This window comes from Enhydra lutris, unplaced genomic scaffold (assembly GCF_002288905.1).
Source record: "Enhydra lutris kenyoni isolate GAN:26980312 unplaced genomic scaffold, ASM228890v2 scaffoldscaffold57, whole genome shotgun sequence".
In the NCBI taxonomy this organism is placed as follows: Eukaryota; Metazoa; Chordata; class Mammalia; order Carnivora; family Mustelidae; genus Enhydra; species Enhydra lutris.
The window spans coordinates 11,359,971-11,381,375 of NW_019154141.1; the positions used below are offsets into that span (position 1 = coordinate 11,359,971).

Sequence of the window (21,405 nt, forward strand, 5' to 3'; positions counted from 1 at the left end):
TAGCACACCCCTGCCTGCATCCATTCCCTCTCCTGCTTCCCTAGTCCCCCATACACCTCTAGACTAGGTGTCCACAATGGTATGTCCAAGCAAGGGAGGGCTGCGATGGCACCACGCTTGTGGCCCTGGGCAGGCTCCGATCAGGAAGATAGAACTGCCCCTCCTCCGGAAACATCCACCCCTGGCCCCCAATCATCTCTGATCTCAGCCTCACATCTGAGTTCTTCTCAAGTATAGCTCCAGGATCTCACAGGAATTTGGGGCCTGAGACCCACAGATACTCAGATGATTCATTAGCCACTCTCTCACCAGACATGGCTGGACACCATGAACCGTGCTGACTAAGGCAATAAAACCCATAATATAATTTCCTTTTTTCCAAAGCAAACAGAAGAGGAGAAATGATCAAAGGAATTCCAAGCATTGTCTCTTTGAGGCACGAAAGGCAGTCTTCTACAGAACTCGTGGGCAAATGGCTGCTTGAAGCCCAAAGGCTCCTTGCTGAGTCCTGAACACAGAGGGGCAGGGCTCTGGGGCTGCACAGGTTTGAATCCCAGCTCACTCTCTCTCTCTCTTTTTTTTAAAGATGTATTTATTTATTTTAGGGAGAGAGAGAGCATGCACATCAGCAGGGAGGATGGGAGAGGAGCAGAGGGAAAAAAATCTCAAGCAGACTCCTTGCTGAGTACAGAGCCCCAAAACAGGGCTCCATCTCCCAACCCCGAGATCACAAACTGAGCCGAAAACCAAGAGTTGGATCCTTAACCAACTGAGGCACCCAGGCGCCCCCAAGCTCATCTGTTACAGCAAAGTGACCTTATGAAAGTCACAACTTTCTGAGCCTCAGTTTGCTCATCTATAAAATGGGGGTGATAATTGTACTTACTCTGTGGGGTTTGACTGTAAGTGTTCTCAACTGGGAAGGGGGCAATTTTGCTTCCTTGGTGACACTTGGCAATGTCTGGAGACATCTTTTGTTGTCTCAACAGGGTGTAGAGGGTGGTATAACTGGAGGCTAGTGAGCAGAGGTGTTCTTTAATATCCTACAACGCAGATGACAGCCCTCCACAACAAACAATTACCTAGCCCCAAACATCCATAGTGCCAGGCTGAGGAGACCCATGCTAGAGTGACTATTCAGGGAAGTCACACACACATGAAGCACTCAGAAGGGTCTGCTAACACTTTTGCAAGGTCTCAAAAAACAGACGCTGCTGTTCGTTTGAGGAAGAGCACAGGTTACCCCTTTTCTAAACCTGAACGATTGGGGCAGGATGTGGAAATCCTTGAACGCTGAGAACCTGGCTCACTGCTCCAGGTGTGAGTCACTCCACAAATGTCAAATTTCTTTTATTTAAAGCAGAGCCGGGGCTGCACAAGTGACTCAAGGCTAGAAGCCTTTCCAGGTTATCGTGACTTAACTAGCTAGACGGGGAGGAAGTAATTTTGCCCTGGAGCTCTCCTTCCAGGAGTGCAGCCATCTCAAGGCTCAGAGATTCCGCAGTGCTCACCGGGGAGTGGGAATTGTATTATTACCTCACCCCACACACATAGGGGCTTGGAAAGGCCTGAGAAAGGTAGCCGAAACCACGAAGCACCCCCTTGTCCCAAATGCCTTCCTCACCCGTAGGGATTTGTCCCTTTGCTGCAACCTGATTCGAAATTCCTTCTTGGGAGTTGCAGTTCTGGGCCAACAAGTAACTCTCTCCCACTAATACACATGAGTGTATTTAAAGATTTAAAGTCAGATCATCTACCTGTACCCTTGGGGCTAATAATACATTACATGTTCGTTTAAAAAAATTTAAAAATATAAGGTCAGATCATCTGGATGGGGTACTGGATACATGCAGGGAACCCGGACCCAAAGAAGTGTCAGGGGAATCTGGGTAAAGTACGTGGGCGTGGGGTGTCTTAAAGGAATGATGGCAAGCCAGGGAGCGTCTGCAGACTGGCTTGTGCCCACGTCTTTCCTGAGAAGTGTTGTGCCCAGAGGCGAACAGGTGGTGGGAGAGGCGAGCTGAGGATCGAGGCTTACTGATACCGACCTGTAAACCACCATCTGCCCAAGCTCCACCTCTCCCGGAGTAACTGATATCAACAACCCTGGGGCTGGAAGGAGTTTTAGGGACCCCCCAGCTTCCCTCTTGCCCACCTGCTCCAGGTCGAGACAGAGCCGGTCAGGCACCAGACACTAACCAGCTCCAAAGCCCGGGCATTTTAAGGACCACCTCAAATGCTTCAGGGGCCAGAAGGATGACATAAGCTAAGTGGTTGGGTATAAGATAACACAGGCAGAGGCTGGGAGGAATTGCAGGCTGTGCTCTAAGGCATTCAAATTAAACACACACACACACACACACACACACACACACAGAAAAAAAAAAACACACAAAAACCAACATTCAGCCAGCCAAACAAAACATATCTGTGGCCTGAGTGTGTGGGTGAGGCCCTTAGGTTGTGAGTTTTCGACCCCTGACTAAATAAATGGTCTTCCCTACCCCCCAATAACTTAGATCTCCAAAAATAAGCTTTGAGCTACCACCGACTGTCTGAAAATGAGAACTCCTAAACAGGTCTTCGCTCTAAAACTTCTAGGAATGGGATGATCCTTACTTCCCAAGACCACCTGGGAATGGGGCCTGCCTACCCCTACCCCTGGAGCCAGTTACCAGACCTACCTGCCATGGACCACCGAAGGGGACAGGGTGCCCAGGTCCCTACAAACTGTTTTTTAAAAGTTTGTAATTGTTTATTACAAATAAAACAGAAGCTCACTGTGGTACAGAGACACAAAAGTTAGAAAAGAAAAACTACCCACAGCTCGCTAACCACTCCCTTACACTACCCACCCCCCACCCGCCCCAGTCAGAAGGAACCCCTGGTGACACCCTGGAACATACTCGAACTCCAAGCCCCTTTTCTCGCATAGATTAAGTTCCAGTCTACTCTCTGGCCCTGTGACAATTAAACCCAGCTGGCAGATGCTTCGTGCTGCGCTCCCACCACGTTGCTCCTCCAGCTGTAGCAAGAGGTTGCACCAAGCCATCCGCAAGCTCTCTCATCAGATCTGGGTTTCAACATACAAATCTGACCCATCAGGCCCTAGGCTCCCCAAAGCTTCTCAGGGAAAAGCACTTGAACCTGTCTTACTCGTCCTCGGGAATTCTACAGAGCCAGGCACACAGTAAGTGCTCAATAAAAGTGTTTCTAACCTTCTAACCCCCGCCCCCCCGCTACCCACCCACCACCACCCACCCCCCTCCCGCAACGCCACACCTTCCTCAGCAGCCCAGGCTAAGTGCAGAGAGGAAGCAGAACCAGACCCAGGAGAGAGCGCCTCGCCATCTCCAAGGTAACCTGAGTCCCTAGCTTGGGGTGCCCACGCATGCGCACACTCGCCCTTCCTTCCCGTAACCTCCAGAAGCACGCAACCCGTAAAAAGACGGCCAGAAGCCCAATGCGCATGTGTGGTTCCACCAACACCCCGGCCGCCTCCGCCTCTGTCAATCCGTCCGCCTAGCAATCTCTCTGCTCTATAAACACTGTCCGGAAATAATGCCCATTTCTGGAAACGAGGCCTTCCTAGCCAATCTTTGCTAGGGGCCGTACGACGGGACCAGCCGGGACGCGCCGGTTCATTGGTCAGACTGGAGGAGTGGGCGGGGCCAAGGGTCGAGGTGAGGCCAAAGCAAGGAGGCGCGAAGAGTGGCAAATCTGCAGCCGCCGGGGGAGGCGTGGCCCCGAGGGCGGCCGGGAAGGCGGTGAGGGGGCGGGGCTCGAGACTGGGGCGGGGCGACCGTAGTCCCGGAGCCCAGCGGTCGGCGGCCGGCGGCGGGAGAAGGCGCGAGGGGAGCGCGAGACACTCGCTGGTTGGGGAGATCGGCGCTCAGCCGGTAGGTGACTGGGCGGGACCCCGGGGTCCGGAGCGGGGCGTCGAGGGAGCGGCTGGGATGAGTCGCCCCTCAGCTTGGGGCCAGGCCGCGGCCTGGCCCGCCGCCCGGAGTGGTGGGGGTCGGCGGCGCGGCCGGTCAGATCCACTGGCGCGGGGGCCCTCGGCGGCGGGCCGCGAGCGCTCGCTTGACACCACGCTGCCAGGGCCAAGGTCGCACGCCGTGCTCGCCTCGCACCCCCGCAGGCCGCACACGCGCCCAGAGCGCGCCAAGGGGCACCCTGCTTCCCCTTCCCCAGCACCCTCTTTAGCCCCGCGCTGTCCTGCCCCATCTCGAAGCCCGCCCCTCCTGCTCCTCTCCCTTGGTGCCTCCAGGGTGGGAACTCGCCTCGGTCGGGGACGGAAGGTGGCCGATGCACAAGCGCTCCTGTCGTGCGCCCTCACACCTGCCCTGGCAGTGAAACCCTCGGCCTTCCCTTGGGAAGTTCTCTGGTCACACCTCGAGGCGGGGAGAAGGAGCAGAGCCTGCCCTTGGCACCAGCGGGCCGGTGCTGGCCACTCTCAGCATCCTCTTTCTTACCCTGACCCTCTGTAATCCTCTCCGCTCCACTCAGGACTTCATCCGTGGGCTCCGGTATAATATTCCCATCTTGGAAGCCCGTGGGGCACCAGGCAGAAAGAGGCCTCTTGTCCAGTGCAGAGTCCCACCTGCCCAGAAGCCTCCCTGGTACTGGGTAACTTGGAAAAAGGAGCTTCCTTCCTAATTGGAGTTTTAAATGTTGCGTCCCGTCTTAAAAGGTGGATGGGGGAAGTACTGTGGGGAGAAGAGGATGAATGGAGAAAATGTGCAGAAATCCGTGGTGTAAATGGCAGAATTATTTTTGTCCACTGGAGACAGTGAACACCAGTGACTTGATTAAGGAATCTAAAAGCAAGTCAAATTAAATGATGAGAAGTGGGGCCCAGTACAAAATAGCAGTCTGAAGTTCATTCCAGGAAAAATGTTGAAAACCCCTTGACTAGAAACATGGTCTGTCTGAAAGATTAGAGGGAGATAATATCTTAACATTAGTGATGTGTTAGTGATGTGTTTTTTTTTTACTCTGTATCTTCCTACCTGTAACCTCCTTTTTCCTTGAGACGTCTGGGTGAAAACATAGACAGTATTGTCCTGTTTTATAGGTGAGGTACCTGAAGCAGATGGGGGGGGGTGCTTGGTATACATCATAGTTAGGACTCAGGGTGAAGAGCCTGGGCCACTGGAGTCTTACCCAGATTCCTTCCCCTGGACCAGGACCACGTGATGGGACTTAGTTGCAAGAAGAAGGGAGACGCTTGGTGTGGTGTTTTTGCCCTCACCATGAGAGGACAGCTGCTTGTCATGTCACGATGTGTTTGAATTTACTCTTGGTGTTTTTAAAGTGATGTCAAAATCGGTTCCTGGGGTGCAGTGATGCCAGACCTCTGACACCTTGAAGACATCCTCATTTATTTTGAAGGGTGTGGTGAACTTCTCAGAAGGTCTCAAAATAAAAGTTAGAGTCTCAGACTTTAATTTTAGAGATACGTACCCAGGTGTGTGTTCCAACACTTTTGTAAAATCAGACAGCAATCAGCTGCTAAGCTTTAGGTCACCTTCTGCCTGTTTCCAGATTATAAGGAGCAGTTCTGAAGGGGGTTTTTTCTGGCCCCTGGTATTGTCTGTTAGGGTTTGTGGGAGCGGCACCACAAGACAGAGACCCTGCCAAATGAGCCTTTATCTATTAAACAAAAATGTCTGGTTGGCCGTTTCGCCTCAACAGATGGAGGTTTGGTTCCTCATTTTGGTTCTCCTGTTGAACACTGACTCCTTTGTGATCTGCTTGGAGTGTTTGTATATCATTTAATGTTGAGAAGCAGGCCTGCCCTGATTGGTTGCCCAACTCTAGGCAACTGTTGTGATTTTTTTTTTTTTGGTTTATGGTAACAGTTCATCGCAGCCAAGGCCTGGTGAGAGATCTGTAGAGATGGGAAAGGCAAAGCCTCATCCAGGGCTGTTTTCTTCGTTGTTGGCACCCTCTTAAGAGCCCTCTATCACTTTGGCCCGTGAAATCACTTTGAATTTCCTATTTTTTTTCCTGTCTCAGTGGACAGTACATGAGCTTTTCTAGCAGGTCTGCCTGCCTTGATGAAGAGCTGACAGATTCATATTGGTTGGCCTGACAGATGCTCTTTCTGGGAGAATAGTTAAGAAAATGATAGAGCCAAACTCAGCCCTAAATTAAAGTATAAGTCAGCCTGATACTCGTCTAGGCAGCGTATTTGTACCGATGGCTTCCATCACCTCAAAGCTGTTTTTTTTTTTTCCTGGCAAAAGGTTAAAATGCAACTAAAATTCTGCTTTCGTGATTAATAAGTCACTACCGCAGTTGTGTCTGATGCTTCCTGTTTGCCCCATTTTAGTATTTCAGTTAAACTGGAAACATCTGAGCCTTATGGGCACTTTTGATGGCACCGGTGTGAAATTGGCGGGAAGGGAGACCATTCCATGTTGGTGGATTTGGGGAACCATATGGATAAGCCAGGCCCTCTGGCCTCTGTGCACAACGGGAGGAAGGGAAAGGAGTGGGGGCTGAGCATTTGAAGTGAGCCTTTGAAGTGATGCACGTGTGAAGGCTTTGCATGCACTTGGTGATGCTGACTGAAATGTTGAAAGCAGTAGATTAGAAATAGAAGGCTAAACTTAGGGCAGTTTGGTTAGTAGAGCATTTCAGTTGAGCTGAGACGTTCCAGTATGTTGGGTATGGAGCCTTTAGTTCTGGGCTTGTCTTATTCACCTGAGTGACACTACAGAGAAAAGTCATTTTTCCTCAGTGGCCAGTGTGCCCTTCTTAGTCTTAAAAGATCCTCTTCCTGGCTTGCTGGTTTGCGTCCTTTAACCCCTTATCATCCTGATAGAAATCCCTTAAGATTACATGGCATCAAGAGTCATGGTACTCTGTAGCCATTTTGGGGAGGTACTGGTGTAAAGGAAGGCAGGACCAAAGATCAGGAGAGGGAACCCTCATTAGGAGGAATAAAGTGGATGAGATTATTCAGGACAGCACTATAATGCCCAGAATCTAAGCCCACATTTCTGGACCTCTAGTTCACTGCTTTGTCTACTAACCCACTCATGAAAGGATAAATTGTTTTGTTTTGTTTTGTTTTGTTTCCCCCAAAACATGTCAATTGTGAATGTAACTAAACCAGGGTGGCCGCCTTATTTATCTATTTATGCTAACAAGTATTAATATTCATAAGTATTGCTGATGATTTTTAAGGGCCATCGGTTACTCATAATTACTTATGAATAAAAGGCTGAAAGGTGAAGAACACATCCCCCGACAAGTCTGCTTCTTTTCGTTTGACAGATGCAGAAATTAACGCGGAGGGGTCAGGTGATCAGGCCAATTGATAGAGCAAGTCCACAGCGTCTCCAATTTCAGATGCGGGGGTTTCGGCTGTCAAGTCAGACAGACCTGGGTCAGGTCCAGGTCTGCCCCTGTCTGCCTGTGTGACTCAGGCAAATCACTTCACTTCCCTCGGCACCGGGTGCCGCATCTGTAAATGGGATCAGAAATACTTCATGGGATTGTTTTGAGTAGAAAATGAGAGAATAGATGTCAAGTGCCTGAGCTCAGTGCCTGGCACCTAATAAGCCCCAGAACATGACGCCTACAAATGGTGGTGGTGGTGGTCGTGGTGGTAATAGCAGTAGTCCTCGTTGCCTTTCCTCTGTAAGACGATGTCAGGAAGGGTCAGACCGCCTGACAGGGGAGAGTCATTCTCTCAGGAGGACCTCCAGAGGACGTTTCTTTGGGGCCGGGGTTTCGCTGTCACGTTCTCCCTGTCGTGTACTAAACACTGCCCTCACCACCCTCCAAAGGAGCCAACAGAGGCCCGGGCTGTGCCCGATCAGAGCTGGTGAACCTACACCCAGAGCACCCTAGGTGTTCCCAGGACTCTGAGCCAGAAGCTGGGCTGGGCCTTCCTAGGACTCCCTTCTGCCCACCTCCCACCCTCATACGGGGAAGCAGGTCCCACGGCTAAAGCTCTGGAGATGAAAAATGGGAAAATACTGTGTAGAATATAAGTCAGCAAGGACTTATTCTTTGTTTGAGGGACTCAGAGGAAGATTTTGGTTCCGTGGGGCGAGGTTCTCGCCACTGCGTGGCACCCCCCAGCTCACCGCCCTTTCCCCCTTATATATACAGCTTTGTCAGCCTATTGCTACTCCCGTATCTGGGGGTCCTGGATCTGTAGTCAGGGGCTTACAGATCTTCCTTTAAATCACCCAAGGAATTGGTGACTTTTTTTTTCCCAAGGGGGAAAAAAAGTCTCGCACTACATTTTAAATTCCTTTTTCCTCTTCTTAATACAAAACAAAAATACCGGCTCCCACCAGGCTGACGTTCCCTTTAAATAACATTTTGTTTTCTCTTGGGGAAGCTGTCTTCATGGCCAGAGAGTCATTTCTAAAGTGAACCTAGTTTTTAGAAAAAATAGATCACCGGATGTCAAGCCTCATGTGGAGGTCGGTTCAGATGAAAATGAAACCAGCAGGCCTGGAGTGGCGGCCCCACACTTGACTTCAGGCTGGAGGTGAGAGGCAGAGCGTCTGGGCCCGGCTCACTAACTGCTTGACCTCATGGAGTGCATTTGATAGGTGCTTTAGTCATTTTCCAGGCAGCTTTGCTTAGGTGAGCAGAGCACTTTCTCTAGAAGGTGAGTCACCCATGCAGGGGTGTAGGTGACAGGCGACTTATTCCCCAGCACAACTGCAGAGGAAGTCTTAACCAGACCTTGTCAAGAAGCCCTCTGCCACAGGGCGCCTGGCTGGCTCAGTTGGAAGAGCATGCAACTCTAGAGCTGGGGGGCGTGAGTTCGAGCCCCGTGGTAGGGTTAGAAATTACTGACAAAATAATAATAAATAAACTTTAAAAAAAAAAAAAAAGCCCTCTACCAAAGATCACTTTCATTTCAGCGGAAGGGCTTTGGAGGCAGGGATAAGGAAACAAATGGGAGGCTCCCAAGGCTTGCCAACCAACAGAGAGATGGATCCCTTGGCTGGGGGAGGGGGTCATGTGGACGAGGCACAGAGCCCAGATCAGCGGTGTCACTGCGCTCCTGAGTCCAGCCACCTTGAGGGTGGAAAATGGCCCCATTCCAGTGACAGTCAGCAAAGAAACAGGAGGGGAGCTTTGGCTCCGGGGAGCTGGGAAACCCCTTGGCAAAGAGCAGAGAGTGCAAACCATGCTTTGGTGTGAAAGACCTTTTAGGGAGCCCTTTTCTACCTGCTGCCTTTCTTTTTGCCACCTGAGTTGGAAGGCTCTGACGAGCTCCAATGATTGAAAAGGCTAGATGAAACCCTGGACTTCAAGAAACTGTCATTTTACTGTCATTCCAAGCCTGCCACCACTTCAGTTGTCTACGCATCCTGCGCTGGTGTTTGGACTCAGAAAGAAGCAGCAGAGGAAAGTCCTGAGCCATCCCTCCCCCCTGAGTTTCTGGTTGCTATGGCTTCTGCTCACCCTCTTCCCACTAAGGCCATGACCAGGCATCCACCAAGACAAAGAGTCTGTTCAAAACTCTCTCTTCTGGACCCGTGTAATTGGTGTTGAACTTGACAGCTAACGGTCAGGGACATCTGTAGGCAATGTCCAGGGTTACCCGCAAAGTGGGCTTGACTTTATTGAAGCCTCAGGAAAAGAACTAGTATTACTAGACCCCCCGCTCAGCCCCAGAGCCACAGCCTGTCAGTCCGAACTAGCCAGCCATCATTTCCAGGCAAGCATGGCTAAGCGACCTTTAGGCTCTAACCACTCTGTCAAGAAAAAGCTGTTAGAATCACAGCCTGGAAATGACCATTACCATTCACATCCTCCACTACTTTACAGAAGAGAAAATGATGGCCCAAGAAGCTGAGTGGGTTGCCCAAGGTCACATGGCTAGTTCATGGCAGAATCTGAACTAAAGTCCGGGCTCTTTTCACCATGCTCTGCCACCACTGAACAAAGGAACTACTCGCGGAGTAGGAATTGGATTTTTTAACTAGTTCCTCCTTTATTCCCCTCCCTTGACCCCATCACTGTCAGTCTTGCTGCAAGCTCTACCAGACCTGGGAAGGGTGGAACCAGAGCAGCTGCTCTAAGCCTAAGAAAAAGTCAACAGAAAGCTATTCACTTGACACTCTCTTATACCATGAGTTTGTGTAAACAAAAGGAGGTCAAGGTTGATAAGAAAAAACAATTCTGGGCAGGGTTACCCGGAAGTCTCAAAGGTGGCCTGCACCTTTAGGGCACCATCCTACCTCCCCAAGCAGTGTCTTACCCAGAGTGGGCATTCAGATCCTATTAATGATTGACCGTGATGGTGCAAACCCACCGGGCACCAAGAAGCTCTTCTGCATCTTTCCACTGTGAAGAAGGGACATGTTGCCCATGGGATGGAGGTGACCAGAAAAGCCAGAGTAGTCAGGGGTCATTCCAACTGGATTCAGCCAGCAACTCTCAGTGAAGAAGCTCTTCCCTGTGGGCAAAGCATGATGTCCCGTCTGGATGATGGCTCCTGTACATGCAAAGAGCTGTTGTATCTGAGATTCACCACCCACTGTCTGCTGTCGTTGACATTTCCTTTCACTGGGCCAGAATTAGTCAATACTGGTCTCCTGGTCAATACTAGGGATGACTGGGAGGTTTAGGAGGAAAGGGGGCCTTAGCCAAACTCAGATGAAGATGCTCTTAAAAGTTAAGATTAGAAATACTTTGGCCCAAGAAGTTAGTTGGATGAACCGGGCTCCTTGAGCCTGTGCCCGGTAGTCCCAGCCTACTGTTGGGACTGTACTGTTGGCAGATGTGCTTTGAGAGGCAGGAATAGCTTTCTAGAGATAAATAGATAAATGTAAAAGCTGGAGATTTGCGTACCACCTCCTGTCGAGGATATAGGTGCACATTGGAGCCCAGATGGATGTTGTCTGGCACAGGAAGGCCATCTTCTCAAAGAATTGGAAGTAATTGGGTCTCAAGGTCAGCATTTAGGAAAGGGGATGAGGGCGGCTCAGTAGCCAGCTTGAGTGACCCCTTCTTGCTGGGGTGCAGTCAGAATACAGCCACCCCTGGTCACCAGGCTCTGCCTGCTTCTGCTCGCCAGGCGAATGGGACAGTCTGGACACTCGGATGCCGGACCAGACAGGCTCTAAGAGCCGGGACACTAGTGTGTTCTTTAGGAGTGTATTAGTCATCCTTTCAGTGAGCCTTTGCTCTGGCAGGTGCTAGAATATGAAAACAAGAATAACGGAGATGCTTCTCTCAGGGAGCTTGCTGTGGCACCAGGGCGCGGGGGAGGGGATAGACATTGAAGGTGTTAAATCATGAACCATGACTGGGGGCTGGAGAGGAGCCAGCAAGGCATCGCGGCCCGGTGGTCCTCCTGGTCCAGCTTGACCCAGCACTGTCACACACAGAGTTCCTTGGAGGGCAGGAGCCCCACCTCCCATTCTGCGGGGACCTGGGTGGGATCTGTCAGCTTGGAAAAGGAGCTTGAGAACAATCAGGAAACTTCAGCAGTCTGGGAGGAAGGGAGTGTATTTGCAGAGGTGAAGCCACTGTCGGGAGAAATGTGTGCTCACATAGTTCAGAGCAGAAGCAGACAACAGGTTGCCAGCTGTTGAAGATAGGGCTGACTTAGCCCACCCTTCCCGGCTGCAGTAGAGAAGGCGGTGACACGATCCCATGTGCTTGGCGCCGCTCTGACACAGGTTCGCAGGCAAATGATTCAAAGCCTGACCCATGACTGTGCTTCTTCGTAACTAAGTTCAGCGTTCCAGAAAAGCCTTTCCAGGGTTATGATGGTGACAGCCTCGTGAGGGCAAGGACCTTGTCTGTCTCGGTCACCGTGGCATCTGGCATCTGCTGGCCAGCACGGCACCTGGAGCGTGGGATCCACTGGCCAAGGATTTGTGGTCCAGGGAAAGTACAAGACTAGCATCCACATTCCTCCTGCTGGGCTCTCCTGGCCCAAAAGAGGCTGAAGGAGCCACAGGCTGTTCATGGTTTCCCCTCCTTGACCAAGGAATATGCTGAGAGCTTCTGAATGCTCCCTGTTATACCACAGGCCCCAGACCTTTCTTCCCTTCCTAAAGGAGGACAGGAGTGTGACCCTGTATTATAAAGGGACATGTCAAAATCACCTTTGTTGCTCACGTCCTCGAGTTGTCACTCAGGCCAATTCTGTCAAAGGTTGTGTAGGGCAGCGTCTGAAATGAAGCCATGGTCAGGGTTCCACTGCCAAAAAGCAGAGCTGGACCGTGTGCTTCCTTCCAATTACCCCTGTGCGTTGGAAGTCTTCTGTGGAAAACCGAGTTGTTTGGGTTTCTTGTTTATTCTGAAGTTCCTCAAACTAGTTCCTCAATTTCAAAACCAGTCACCAGTGACTACAATGAACTTGAAGCCTCCTCCCTCACAGGGAGGCTGAACCTGTCTTTCTCCGTCTGCTCTGAATGCAGGTAAACCCTGCTTGAAGCCAGTTCCACCGGGAAAACAGAGTTCCTTACCAAGCGAGAGAGGAAGGCAGTGGTTGTATTTCAGTGAGATTCACCTTAGCCCAGGGAACTGCTCCTTGCTCAGAATCCAGTTCAGAAGGTTAAATAAGAAGAACTGTTTTTCACAACCAAATGATGCTTGTAATGATGACCTCAAGGCTTGACAAGATCCAGAAGTACATTTTGACTCATCAAAAGAAAGCTGATTGGGTTTGGCATGATTTTAGTGTCTGGGGCAGTTCATGGCGCTGTAATCTTTGGAAATTGATCATTACCAAATGGTATATACTGCAGCCCCGCTTAATCAAGATGTGTAATGACACAAAATACCCCACAGAACACACTTGCAATTTTTTTTGACTTAACATACATTAAAAATTCCCTGCTGCTTATTGTATAAAATGAGACACGCATATGATTGTTTTGGTTTTTTGTTTTCTTTTCTTTTCCTCACTACTACTCCTCCCCCCACCCCATTCTCCTGCATACCAATTCCATAATCGCCTGTGTGGATCAGGGATGCCCCCGTGGCTTGTTCTGTATGCTGTTGGATTCAAAAGTTAAATTGCAAAGGATTCAAAAGTTGAATTGAAAATGCTTTTGTAACACTTTTCTTTTAGAGCTTATGCCATGCCCTTTATCAGGGCCCTAGAGACAAAGTACCGACCATATTTGAGAAGATACTAGCTGATGCTCAAGGCTTTGCTATTAAACAAACAAACAGCAACAAAAATCACAGAAGGCCTGGAGCCAGGCCTTCTAAAATGCCAGGCACATTTGAACTTTGCTGTAGAGTTGGTCCTTGCAATGGGCCTGAGTGTGCCTGACCTGATACCCACGCCGGGCATGGGGAGACTAAGGAATATGGGGCTGCCCCGTGTCCAGCTTGAAGTCTTTGCTTCCCATTGCCATTTTCAAGTTGCTTTGCTGCAGAACATAGGCTGGCTGCGTTTATACTCACTAATGGAGATGCTCCCTCTTGGGTCAGTCCCTGGGTTTCTCACTAACAAACCTTTGACTTGTAGCAGCTTCTGTGTTTGGGTCTCAATTTTTTAAAGCTTTAGATCATGTGAAAACAGAATGTTAATGTTAAGAATCCGTACTTTGACAAAAGAGCCCCTGGGCATAAATCTGGCTTCTACCAATTCCTTGCAGAGTAGCATCAGACTAATTTTTTTTTAGCGTCAGACTAATTTACTTGAGCTCCTGAGCCTCAGTTTCTTCCTCTGTATAAAGGGAACAATATTAGTGCCCTGCTCATGGAGTTCTTGAGAGGGTCCAAGAGACAGTGCATGCATTACCTAATATGTAGCAAACAGTAATAGCTACTGTTATTTCTATTATTATTGACACTGGCACGTAATTAGCATGTATACACATAGTAGCAGACTCTTGCTGTCCACAGGACAAAGATGTCCACGGGACAGCTAATTTCAACTTGATCTGTCGAGGAATTCTGGGTCGTGGTTCCTCATGCACCGGCAGCTCTTTCCTCAGTCCATTGGGAGCTGGGCACTGCCAACAGAGGGAGAAGCTGGACGGCACGCGCAGAATGCACTTCAAAGAACATCCCCCTCGTAGGCTGACCTTGCCTTGCTGACTGCTTCTACCCTTCTGATTTGGGTCTCTCCCTTTCTCCTTTGATGGCATCTATTCCAGACCTTCCTCCTGACGCTAGGGCTGCTGGCTAGAGGCTTTGCAAGGCAGATTTCAGCTCTGCAGAAGCAAGGACTTCCAAGCAACTGGTACTTCCAGTCCCAGAAAGGACCGCTCGTCTTGTATCAGCTTCCTTCTCGTTGGAGGTTTTGCTAACGTTTACCAGAGCACCCACTGTGTTCCAGGCACAGTACTTGGCATTTAAAGATTGCTTCTTGCATTCAGCTGTCCTGTAAAATCCTATTGTTTCCGTTCGAGCATCCCTGTTTTACAAATGGGACAGCTGTGTCTCCAGAGTAAGTCATCTTTACCTGTCATCCCCCAGAGTGTGAGAGACTATAGCTCCAGATCAGACCTTTGGACTCCCAAGGCCATCCTGCTATGCAGCTGGGTGGCCATCCTTGGGATTATTAAGTGATATGTTGGAATAAATGACTTCCAAAGGCCCTTCTGATCCCAAGATCATTTTGTGATTCCTTTATTCATCCAGCCAGCCACTCTCCCCTACTAGATTATTGGCATCTTGAAGGCAAGGATAGCATCTTCCTAGCAAATGACGTATAATGTTTGGGAACCACCTTTCCTGGACTGATCAATGCTTCCCACTTTCCTAACACCTAGAAATGAGAAAAGAGTGACCATGCGAAGGGTCACCCAGAAATTCCGGTTCTAGGTGTTTACCACCTAGAATTTACCTATAAAAGTACACAAAAAAGTGAATAAAGAGCTTTTGGGTTTTGTTTTGTTTTTGCATTAATATTTGTAAGACTGAAAAATTGGGAACAATTTGCAAGAACATCCGTAGGAGAATAGGAGGAGAAATGATTGGACATTTATACCATGGAATCCTTTTTTTTTTTTTTTTAAGATTTGTTTATTTATTTGAGAGAGAGAGAAAAAGAGAGAGAAAGAGCGAGTCGGGGGAGGGTTAGAGAAAGACAAGCAGACTCCACATGGAGCACAAAGCCCATACAGGGCTTGATCCCAGGATCCTGAGGTCATGACCCGAGCCAAAGGCAGATGCTTAACTGACTGAGCCACCCAGGCGCCCCTCTACCATGGAATCTTATGGAGTCATTAAAATAAAATGAAAGAGATCTCCATACATTGAAGTAAGAAAGTGTCCATAATCTACTGTGGGTTTTTTGTTGTTTTTTAGGTTTTTTAAATTTTGTTTCTAGAGAGGGAATGGAGGGGTGGGGCAGAAGGAGAGGGAAAGAGAGAATCCTTAGCAGACTCCAACGCCCAGCATGGAGGCTCCATCTCACAACCATGAAATGACCACCTGAACTGAAATCAACGGCTGGATGCTTAACTGACTGAGCCACCTAGATGCTCTCCGTAATCTATTGTTAAGTCAAAGATATAACTTGTAGAATATTAGCTATCTATAAACCCATGTTTCTTTTAAAAATAGTCCCAAATATATATATACACACACACACACACACACACACACACACACACACACACACACTAATGGAACTAGAAGGATTTACACCAAATTTACATTGTAGGGAGGAGGGAATGAGGCCAAGTTCTCTTTTTTTTTTTTTTTGTCCCTCTAAGTACTTTGTATGGTTGAAATTTTTACAGTGAACAAATACTACTTTTGTAGTTGAGAACAAAATACAAATCAAAAAAAGAAACGGGGGCCGCCTGGGTGGCTCAGTGGGTTAAGCCTCTGCCTTCAGCTCAGGTCATGATCTCAGGGTCCTGGGATGGAGCCCCGCATCGGGCTCTCTGCTCTGATGGGAGCCTGCTTCCTTCTCTCTCTGCCTGCCTCTCTGCCTACTCGTGATCTCTCTCTCTGTCAAATAAATAAATAAAAATTAAAAAAAAAAAAAAAAGAAACGGGGTTCCAGGGTGGCTCAGTCATTAAGCATCTGCCTTCAACTCAGGTCATGATCCCAGGGTTCTGGGATCGAGCCCCGCATCGGGCTCCCTGCTCAGCAGGAACCCTGCTTCTCCCTCTCCCACTCCCCCTGCTTGTATTCCTTCTCTCGCTGCCTCTCTCTCTCTCTCTCTCTCTGTGTGTCAAATAAATAAGCAAAATCTTTTTTTTTTAATTCTCTAATTTAAAGGAAAAAAGAAACAGGGTCAGATATTATATAAAGAAGGTAGGAGAGATTTGCCAGCACAGCTTGCCTTCTTCGGGTTTTCCAGATTCAGACCAACCCTCGGGTCCCACCCTTGACATCAGCAGGGAAGGAGGGGCTGGGGGCTTTGTCTCGGGGCCAGTTCTGCTGTGTGTCCAGCTCTTTATGGAGCCTCTTGTGCCCACGGGCGTTTCTTATATTTAGCACCAGTGCGGGCCTTCACCGCTGTACACACTTGGCCTCGGTGACTATACATAAAAGCAAGGAAGCCATGGCCTTCAGAGTTGAGGATGGCTGACAGGGCCATCTTTGAGCACCTTCCTACTTCTTGAGTCATAACAGCCCCCAGTGGGAAACAAGAAAGAGACAGAAATGAAAACCAAAACCAGGAGGGACGGGCTTGCCCATCTCCAGCCCTCTGTTTCGGTAGCGCTGCCGCCCGAACTCGCTGACCAGCCGTAGCGATTCTGATGAGGCCTCTGTGGGGGCTGTGGGTTGGGAGAGTATTTATTATCTCGTATTTATTAAGACCCACTCACACAGTGAACCAGATGCCTCTTCAATTCCCACACCACGAGACCCTTTTTTGAGTGATCGCTTGTTTTTGTTATAGAAGTAATACTCCCCCGAAGACATCTCTGGGGGGACACACAAGAAACCGGTAACTGAGATCCCCTCAGAGGGATGGGGCAAGGATGAGAAGGACATACACTTTTCACTGTACAGCCTTTCTGTATTTTTTTAAACACTCGGAAACATTATCTGTTACAAAATGAAAACTGGGGAAAATAATATGTGCTGTCTGGAAAAAACGTGGAAAAATTAGAAAAGTATAAAAAAAATTAAAACACCCAAGAGTTAGCCATTGCGTGTCTGTGCTAGGTGTCTGCATTTTTATTTATTTTTATTTTTTAAAATATTTTGAGATTTTATTTATTTGAGCGAGAGAGAGAGAATAAGCAGGGAGAGGGGAGGGACAGAGGGGGAGAGAGACAGACTCCCCACTAAGCAGGGAGCCCAACGTGGGGCTCAATCCCATAACCCTAAGATCGTGACCTGAGCTGAAGACAGATGCTTAACCAGCTGAGCCATGCTAGCGCCCCTTTTAAAATATTTCATTTATTTATTAATTTTGGATGGAGAGCATGCACACTGGGTGGGGGTGGACAGAGGAGGAAGGAGAGGGACAAGCAGACTCGTGCTAATTGCTGAGCCTGACGTGGGCTCACTCCCAGGACCCTGAGATCATGACCCCACCCAAAACCAAGAGTCAGAAGCTCAACAGACTGAGCCACCCAGGTGCCCTGGGTACATTTTTATAAAGGTTGATGTAGTATACAGACACAGGCTAGGTGGGATCATACTCTAGATATACTTCTGAATCTTTTCTCTATTAATACTGTGTCCCATCAGCATTTTTCCATATAGTTAAAAATTATTTGTAAACATCATTAATGGATGTACCATGATTTAATTAATAATTATCCTCCCCCCGTAATCAGACATTTTTATTCCAGCTTTTACTATTATAAAATATACTAAGCATCTCTCATGATGCATCTTTTTCCATAATTCTGTTTGCTCCATTATCTAGACACAATTCTCTGAGCTGTGCACACAAGAAATGGCTCTCTCCTCTTGGTGTAAGACATCTTGTTTCCAGAGTTCTTTCATCTGCGTTATTTCATTTGAGGAGTAAGGGAGGGTGATGGTGTGGGGGCCTGGGTGAAGCTAAGGAGAGTGAGGAGAGCCAGTGCCATAGGCAGTCAGAAAAGGAGGCGACAGTTCGGTGAAGCTATTGGGAGGGACTTCTTTGAGACCTAAGTCCAGCTTGGGGGTGAAGGACAGGCTGGATGTGTAGGGCTGCCCCCACAAGACATGGGACACATAGAGACCTATAGATTTGAGCAGCGAGCGAGTCGGGTGTGGAGATCGCACTGGCCACAGCCAAACCCTGTATTTTTAGGGAAATAGTGGTCAGACAGATTATGGACCACAGAGTTGATACTGGGTCCATAAGTAGTGCAGAGCTACTAGATGTCTTTGAACTTGAGGTTATCTTAAAGACAGGATATTTTCAGATTAGCTTGCGATGGGAGGGGGTCAGGGAGAAGCTGGAAGTGGGTGAGGCCTGTGCTAATAGAATAGACAGAAGTGATTGCCTAGAACATTTGAAGGGGCCTGTAGACACCAGGGTCTCTGCGCGCATGTGGGGCTAGCCAGCGTGGACGGGCGTGTGGTGGCAGCTGGAGGACAGTCAGAAATTTTGTTCTGTACATTTCATTCACCTAGCAGTTTGACCTGTGGAATTGGCAAGACTGAGTTTCTGTGGGCATGACAGTTCTTTATTTTAAAATTGATCGGCAAGATTTTAATGATTGGGGTGCATTCGCGTTTCCTATCCTTAATGATCCTTAATGCGATACACTAAGCCAGAAATTGCTCTCCTGGGATGCAGGCTTCAAGCTGGCATGCCAGGCTGGTTTGGAGATGCCTCCAGCCTCACTCGGCCTCTCCACCTGGGGGGAAAAATTCAGCAAGTCTCCCAGAGCTTGGAGTATTGTTAGCGCAGGCTGGAGATGTGGGGTGAGAGTTCTGTCCCAAGGACATAGTTTACATGTCAGTACCCACATCTACCATCTGCCCCTACCCTTTAGGTTCCTCCCTCTGGAACTCTGCCTCCGAATTCTACCCCTCTTCCTAAGAATTTAACCCCCGAATGACCTGAGCTTTGCCCACCAGCAACTTGGAGCTGTTTGCAACTCTTCTAGACTCACCTCTGTGCCTTAACTTTTGCCATTCCCTCCACCTAGAATACCTTCTCCTTTTTCTTGGGTAGTTTTTGCTCACCCCTTGAGACTTAGTCTGAGGACTTTAGGAAGCCTTTCCTGACACCCACCAGGCTGAGCTAGATGTCCCTCCAAGTGTTCCCATTGCGTCTGCTGCGTGTCTGTGTCTGTTGCTGTGTGACCATACTGTATTGTAATTTTCTAACTCCATGTCTCTCCCTTGGTAGACTATGAGCTCCTTAAGGGACTGGGTCTTCTTCCTCAATATACACCCAGTACTCAGCACAGAGCCCAGTCTCCAGCAGACCCAACCCATGCTCCAAGAAGGCTGTGTTATTAAGATCCTGCAGCTCTGGGCACCTGGGTGGCTCAGTTGGTTAAGCGACTGCCTTCAGCTCAGGTCCCGGGATCAAGTCCCGCATCGGGCTTCCAACTCCACGGGGAGTCTGCTTCTCCCTCTGACCTTCTCCTCACTCATGCTCTCTCTCACTGTCTCTCTCTCAAATAAATAAATAAAATTAAAAAAAAAAAAAAAGATCCTGCAGCTCTGTTTGACAGGACACTCAAAGCAGAGACCTCACTCATCCATAAAGCCTCAACTTGCCTCCAGCCTTTGGATTTTGAGGCTCTTTATTGGTTGCATATAAGTTATAGCCTTTCATCTTAAATATTTTGTCTGCTATGAATATTACATGTCTTTGGTTAGTATTGGTCGGGCATATCTCTTTTCATCCTTTATTTTCAGTCTTTCTATATAATTTTATTTTGTCTCTTTTAGTAAGCATCTAGCTGGATCTTTTAAAATCTTATCTGATTGTCTGTCTTTTAATAGCTGGGCTTAATCTATTTGTGATTAATCCTGCCTTAATACTTCAACTTACTTTTGCCACCTTCATTTCTGTTCTCATTTTATACTTAGTGTCCTTTTCCTGTGCTACTTTTTTCCTTCTTTCCTTGCCTTTTGTTAGAGTGATCAAGGTTTCTGTTTTTCTTTTTTTGCCCTCTGGTTTAGAAACCCTGCATGAGTGCCTTCTATGGGTGGGGGGGAGGTTTGTTGTTGTTTTAAGAAAATGAAATGTTAAACTGTTAAAACTAATCAAGTCAAACATTCTAACATCTCAGGAACATGTGGTGGTGTAACCCACCTAGAAGTCTGACCAGTTTATCACTGATTCGGCTTTTACAGGAGACCCCTCATTTTCAGTTCTTGTGTTTCCTGCCTACACAGGCGAAGCAATTAAATACGAACAGTAGGTAGATCCTGTGGGCAAAATGGGAGTAGTAATAGCCACATGGTAGTAATACTGCTCAGGGCCTTGACGTTCCAGGGGCCTCTGCCAACAAGCTTTTCTTCTAGAATGGAACTGGGAATCCTTGGGTCCCCAAGGAAAGGGCCAGGAAGCTTTAGCTCTAATCCCATGGTAGTTGCTCTAGTTGTATAAATTGGCCCTCATTTTTTTCTGCAGGAAGTTCATCTCCTAGAGCCTTAATTTCTTCATCTGTAAAATGGGAATAATATCACCCACCCTGCAAGGTTTCTGTGAGTTATCGAAATGGATAAAGCAAATTGCGCATACCCAACACACAGATGACATCGAACGAATGATCCCGGTTAGTACAGGCCCTGGTACTTAGGGACCCTCCCTGAACACTTGTGCAGTGAATGCAAGAGCTTCGTTGAGGGGCTAGGTGATAAAGGATGGATATTTTTTTTTTTAAAGATTTTATTTTTATTTATTTGACAGAGATCACAAGTAGGCAGAGAGGCAGGCAGAGAGAGAGAGGAGGAAGCAGGCTCCCCTCTGAGCAGAGAGCCCGATGCGGGGCTCGATCCCAGGACTCTGGGATCATGACCTGAGCCGAAGGCAGAGGCTTTAACCCGCTGAGCCACCCAGGTGCCCCAAGGATGGATATTAATAAAGGAAGAAGGCATTCTCTACCAGAGCAAGAAGGTGACCAAAGGAAAAGAATCCGAGGCTTACCCGTTGCTGCTGTGCTCAGGCAAGTGAGAGGAGCAGACTGGCCAGAACAGAGGCCGGGGGTGGGGGAGTCTGGGGAGAGTAGGCAGGGCAGAAAGGGGAGCCAGCACTGAGCGTGTACGAGGATCTCTGGCTCTGCCGGGCCGGATGGCTGTGTTTGCCAGGCCAGCTCACTCTGCCTGCACTTGACCTTGGTTCCCCTCCTGCACAGCCCCTCATTCTTGATAGGCAGAAGCCAGCCCAGTGTGGCCTAGTGGCCAGGCAAGCTGACGGCTTAAAAGAGGAAGCATCAGAATAAGATTGGTTTTCAACTAATATCTTATTAAGGAAGTTGAGTCATTCTACTTCTGCTATTTGTCCCCTCTGGGCATTCAGAGGAGGACAAGTTTTTACTTCCAGATGAAATAGTCATGAGAGGGATTTGCCC

At 48.5% G+C, this 21,405-nt stretch overlaps 1 protein-coding gene across 1 annotated transcript in view; it reads left to right on the plus strand.

The window, feature by feature from the left end:
• The first annotated feature begins 3,807 nt into the window (after window positions 1-3,807).
• Window positions 3,808-21,405, plus strand: part of LOC111158123 (mitogen-activated protein kinase kinase kinase 14) — a 42,997-nt gene continuing 25,399 nt past the window's right edge. The window contains exon 1 of the mRNA XM_022519988.1: window positions 3,808-3,899. The gene's annotated coding sequence lies outside the window, so the exon portion shown is untranslated. The remainder of the gene's footprint in view (window positions 3,900-21,405) is intronic.